At 35.9% G+C, this 6,215-nt stretch overlaps 1 long non-coding RNA gene across 2 annotated transcripts in view; it reads left to right on the top strand.

Moving 5' to 3' along the window:
- The window catches only part of LOC118161352, a 47,279-nt gene that overhangs the window by 25,811 nt on the left and 15,253 nt on the right, over positions 1–6,215 (top strand). For both annotated transcript variants that reach the window (XR_004747962.1, XR_004747963.1), the window contains one exon: positions 6,067–6,115. This is a non-coding gene — a long non-coding RNA (uncharacterized LOC118161352). The remainder of the gene's footprint in view (positions 1–6,066; positions 6,116–6,215) is intronic.

Here is a 6,215-nt window from a genome sequence, read left to right as displayed (position 1 = left end):
GGGGGAGAAGGGGGGAGAAGGGGGGAGAAGGGGGGAGAAGGGGGGAGAAGGGGGGAGAAGGGGGGAGAAGGGGGGAGACCTTTTAGAAAATAATTAATCTGACCTATTTTAGATACATACTTTATGCTTAAGTAAATCACATCTAGGAGTGTTATTTTCTCTCCCATTCAATGTAAAAGAAGTCTGGACAAAAAGCTCAAAAACAGACACTTGACATCTACTTCCAGTCAGACAAATCCTAATTCTGATTCCATTTTTATTTTTACAGAGAAAACAATGATAAAACTCTTAACTCCCTCACTCTAACGTATTAGCCACAAGCACAGTTTAGTAGTACAATGGACAATATGTTACTATTCTACAATGTTTTTGACTTATCAATACATGGAATAATAATGCATCCCTGGCAGACCAAAGTTTAGACATCTCTGTGTCATCAGTTTTTGAGACAAGTGAATCATCTGTGTTGGATAGGCTTCAGATGTACAGAATAGTTAAAAAACATAGATATTGAGGTTAACATTCACAGAGGTTAGTTCCATACATTGCGCACATGCACATTCTTTAGTTGAAGCTCTTGAAGGCAACTGGAATCATCACCATCATTTGATATCCTTACAAAAACTCATTTTAAAGAATTCAAAATTAACTAGAGGGGACTGAAAATATAAAGGGCTAAAACAAACAGGATAAGGACTTTTATTATTTGTCTTGCAAAACACATCTGTGAGAGCAGCAAGGCTTCTAGTTATGGATACTTCTATGCTATTTTTATTTTTAAAAATTACCAGCATCAACACAGCTGGAATAATAGGCCAATGTGACACCCACAAAAAGAAAAAAAAAAAAGAAAAAAATCAGAAGGCACTGTGTTAGGAAGTAATAGATTGCTGTCTTTCTGATTCCTGTAAGGGTGGGATTCATCTCACTAATATCAATCATGCAAAAGCCAGACTACCTAAGTTGTCAAGGCTCCCTCTATAGTCAACAGAGAGAGACTGGCACTTCTCAGGAATAATTAATTGAAATGCAGATTAAATGTCTGAAGGCATTGCCTGAACCCTTACTGAAGTTCCTAGATCTATCCCTTGATTGTAAGGGAGACCTATGTGACTAACTCAGAGTTAATAACTAACTTTTAGATAACTAAAATGAGATGAAGTGAAGCCAGATTTTTTTTTTTTCTTATTCATGTAGTAATTGTTACTTGTATTGGCTACCAGGCCCTGGCCAAAGATAAATATGATGAAAACATTTTGGTAGTATTTCAGAGATAAGATTACAATGGCCATCTGGATGTTAGGGAAATCTTCATAGACAAACCATTCACTGCACTTATCGTAGGAAATGTAAATAAAATTTAACTGAGCTGCCTGAAAAATATCCTGAGTTCATTTCTATGAGGCAGAAAATTGAGACTATAATGTTTTTCTTTCATGAATCTCAAATCCTGTTTTCAGAAGAAAAAAATACTTTGGGAATTTTTGAAGCAATTTCTGTTATCTTTAGCTAAAGATCCTTTATGTAAAATATTAGGGAATTATAAAATAATATCTTGTGATATTTTTAGTGCATTTTTAATAAGTAACTTTCCCATTGCTTGTTAGTTAGAGCTTTCTCAAAGGAGTCTTACTCCATAAGCATGCCAATTTAGTTGCAACATGGTATTAAAATTTATTAAATGTCTGATAAGAAAGGTTCTTCAGAACACACCTACCTTTGATCCAATGCACTGTTACAACACTGGTCTAATAGTCAGATCAGAATGGAAGAACTATTTGCAGCTCTGACATTGGCTCTCTATGACTTCATATAAGTCACAATTCTGCAAAGTCAGAGAAAATGACTAAGCCAGGCTAGGAGGGAGGAGGCTCCTATCCACTTTCAAAAGGACAGTCTCCACTCCCTCTGGGAAGTGAAAAGACTGAGAATAAAATTCAAACTCCACAATGAGTCTAGTTCTCAGTAAAATTGTATTCCCCCTAATTAAAGATTGAAATAGTACAAACACATTTTATCTACCAGCACTACTGAAATGGCACACCCATGACCCATTAACTTTTTTTACAGCTGTATTTCAGTTCATCTCTATAATTATTTGTGATGTCAGTGCTTGTGATTTTATAACTGGCATTAGGAATCAACATGTTCCAGTGAATAGATCAGAATTCTCCAAAGGATGTACAGAGAATTTTATTATGTGTAGGATAATTACATACTTTGTAACTGAAAAATAATTTATTTCAACAATGAGCTTTGCAGCTGACTACAAGGCTGATTCTCTAGGGAAGGTTCTTACACCTGCACAAAATCCCTGTGCTGTTAATGGGGCTTCATGTGTTATCAAGAATCGACCTACCACATGAGCTTGCAAAATTAGAGCTTTAAAGCAGTCATTTTTAAAGCTCAATGACCTCAGGCAGACTGCCTACAAGTAGATCATAATAAACAAGCTCTGTTTAATCAATGAAGTCTACTGATGGCCAAGTTCTCACCCTACTTTTCTTCTTTTCTCCTGTAGTTAATAGAGTACTGACCACTACAAAGAATATCCTCCTAATTAATTTCTAGACTGTCCTTACCAGACTTGTTAGGAACTCTTAACTGGTATGTGTCCAAGAGCCATGTGGATTAACACATATTCCAAGGGGCAAAGACTCACCGTCTCTTAGCTATACATTTAAAAATAGAGGCATTACACTATTTCCGCAATGGAAGTCCATTGAGGGGACTTGTGATAGACAGCAAAGGTGCTGCTGCTAGTCAGGGATGTTCTCTAGACATGAGATAGCATCACTGGAATAGTCTGAGAAAGTGAAAGAAGATCATTCGCATGACTGCTGTAGTCTGCTAAGACTGAGAATCCATCTGAAGACAGGTAATTTTCTTCACAACTGAAAGATACTTAGTATCAGAAGAATATTGGAATAAAATGAATACTGGAATAAAATGGTGCTGTACTTATAGACCTGAGTTTGTATCTAATTGTTGTATGCTAAGCAACAAAGACTGTTAGTTTATTCCCCAGGAAAAAAAAAAAAAAAAAAAAAAAAAAAAAAAGAGAGAGAGAATGTGAGGGATCATCTCAGTGGGGACCATCCTATCAGACAAGAAGTAGAAAGCTTCTCCCTTCTCCTGTTTTCATGTCACATCATGTTATAGGGTATATCTGTGCAATATATTTGCAGTCAGGTAGATGACCTTTGCACTCTGTGGAACTATAGATACTCTTTGTCTCCTTGCTTCTGGAATAAGTGGTTATGGGATCAAGAAGTGCTTTAATGTTGTGCTGAGGAAATGAGCTTTCAGCTCCAGAATGAGAGGGCTGAGGTCCCATTGTGGATAAGACTGAGCATATAAATGAGTGGTTGAAATGGCATGAGATACAAATTATGCTCATTTTCCAAATACCTCAAGTTATAACTACACAAATTACGTACTTACCTATTATTATTGTTTCTAATAAGCATATATAACAAAGGTGGATTGTGGTGATTACCTGTATCTGTTACTCTCTGTTGCAGTATTACAGTTATAACTTACTAGGGATACACACAAAGTTTATGTTAAAAAACTGAGATGGTTTGATCAAGACACTCTAAAAACACCATTCCTTAAAAATACATATGTGACATCAGTGTCATAATTTTTAATTTATTTTTTTTTACATCTTGATCCAAGTTTTAATGCTGAGCCTCCTCATGGATGGTTTTAAATCCATCCACAGGACTCCAAATTGAATAGGAAAAGGAGAGGGGAGTCAAAACCAGGTGATGACCCAAATAAAATAATTTGTAAATATACAACAGGTGTGGAGTCCAGTTACAAGCCAAAGTGTTTGCAGACAGGCTTATACTGGAATAAATATGTGGCTTATGGTAACATGCTGCAGCCATCAAACCCAAATAGCACTTGGATAGGGTGAATTTGAGTCTAGCCATTTTAAAGAAGTTTTTATGTGTGTTGTTTGCATTCTACAGGAGCTCCTCCAGGAACATTTGCCCTGAAAGCAATGATTCAGGTTTAAGAGCCAATATTTCAAAATGCTTTACAAACAGGGTGCATACCCAGATTATTCTAAAAATTGATGTGCCTAGGGAAGGAAAGAATTAAAAGTGCAAGTTTAAGATAATTTGTTTCACTTGCCTTTCTGCTCAAATGAACTTATTTTTATAATCAAGTTGTTTGATTTACATACCTAAATGCATTGTCTTGGAAACATTATGCAATGTTAGAGACTGAAGAAGAATTAGCTGTAAAAACTTTGAACATTTGACTATGGCACTTCCAATATGCAATGCCTACAGTATATCTTTCAGATTTGAATGTGTTCTGACACAAGGCATTCCTCAGGTGTAGCTCTCCTCAGGAAACAGCTGATTTTATTACTGAGAGTGCTTTAAATTCCATGTTGATAGTGAAACTGTTTAGAAAACTGATAGACTTTGAAGGAGGTTAGGTGAACAACACCAAGGTTGACAGGTTGTCTCAGCCCCCAAGAACTAATGTGAAAATCTTTATCCATTTCCATTGATTTCTCTCAATGCATTGCCTATTGGTATATATGAGCTACTTTGTATAGGACTGAGGTCCCTTTCTCAGCTACTATCCATTTGAAATCAAGTAAAGAATCTACATCTCTCCCATACAGTCCTCTTACTGCAAATGATTCAGAGTTGTTTGTCTCATAGCCTATTAGTTACTGTGTTCTTTCCTGTAGTCCTTCAGCTTTACTATACAAACCTTTCTCATGGTGGCCAAACCAGCTTAAAGTGCTTTTATCCGCCCCTGCCCTCGGCGATTTGTTCCTGCTTTTGCATAGGAGTTAGATGCCCAGTTCACCTGTGCAAATATGACTTTATGTGAGGCTGTGTTATAACCAGGACCAGCAACATGGTCTGAAGTTTAAAAAGAATCTGTGGTATTTTACCTTAATTCAAGTTTCTGGCAACAAGAAGAGTTGAAATATGATTGGAGATCTGAGCAGCAGAACTTGAAGTGATGTTGTACTGGCACGTAAGTCTTCCAGACCTGAAGAGTTACACATTTCACCTTTTCTCAATTAGATGTATGTATGTAGGCCTCTTCTTTTCTTCTTCATTCCTCAGTTCTGTAGTTACAACATTGCAATAAAATAGGTATATATTTTAAAGTACATGAATCTTGACTGGCATTGTGTAAATAACATCAGTATAGCCTATGTACAAGTAAAACGAATGTTCTGGAATACGCTCTTTATTGGGGTAGCTCTCCTGAAGCAATTGCTCAGATAGAAAAGTTAACGCACAAAAAATCCTATGCAGTCAGAAAGATAAAGCTGTCTAATTAGGATGCTGGTGTCTCAGATGGCCTTGGTTACAAACCTAACAATGCACTATCTAGCAGGAAGTTTCCTTGTGACATCCCTCAGGTACCTCCCAGTTACGCATCCTCATTGACAACACTACTAAAAAGAAGGGAAAATGATTGCCACAAAACTTATCTAGTAAACTGCAGCCTAAACAGTGTTTCTTTATACCCTTACCGAATGTGAGATGTACCTACACTTAAAGTTGCTGAAAAATGATAGTAAAAAAAAAATAAATAAATAAAATTAAAAAAAAAAAAAGCCCATAAATTTGGATTTGTACCAAAAAATACAGGATTGAAGTTGATGCTAGGGAATCACTGACAGCAAAGAAGGGATTGTTTTCCTACTATGAGCATTTCTACGTGCAGGGAAATACAATATATACCACATCAAGAAGCAGTAGTTTTGGCAGAAATTGTATTTAGGTTTTCCTATGACTTTGGGCAAAAATATGCCAAGAAGCTTTGGAGGGTAAGTTACATAAAGCTAAGAAAGAGAAGAGTGTTAGTACAGATAGAGTCTTTATCATATTTAGCTAGCAACTGTCTCTAGGCTTTTCCAAGGAATGACATTTCGCCTAATAATTACTGAGTGAATTTTCCATGGAAGGGTAACAAACTTGCCAAATTTTAAGTCTTTGCTCAAAATTACTGGAGTTTTACAGTTATTCTAACACAGAGGAAAAGAAATCACAAAGATTTTTTTTTTTTTTTCAGAAGAAATTTCCCACAGAAATGCAAACTGAAACAGACCTTTTGGAAAAGGGTAAGTCCAAATTTGAATCTAGATGGATTTTAAGTTTTTCAAAGTAAAAGACATGTGGGGAAAAAAAAAAAAAAAAAAAAAAAAAAAAAAAAAAAAAAAA

This window comes from Oxyura jamaicensis, chromosome 2 (assembly GCF_011077185.1).
Source record: "Oxyura jamaicensis isolate SHBP4307 breed ruddy duck chromosome 2, BPBGC_Ojam_1.0, whole genome shotgun sequence".
NCBI classification, from domain to species: domain Eukaryota; kingdom Metazoa; phylum Chordata; class Aves; order Anseriformes; family Anatidae; genus Oxyura; species Oxyura jamaicensis.
Note: the sequence above shows the minus strand (reverse complement) of the source record. Positions and strands in the feature narration are given on the sequence as shown.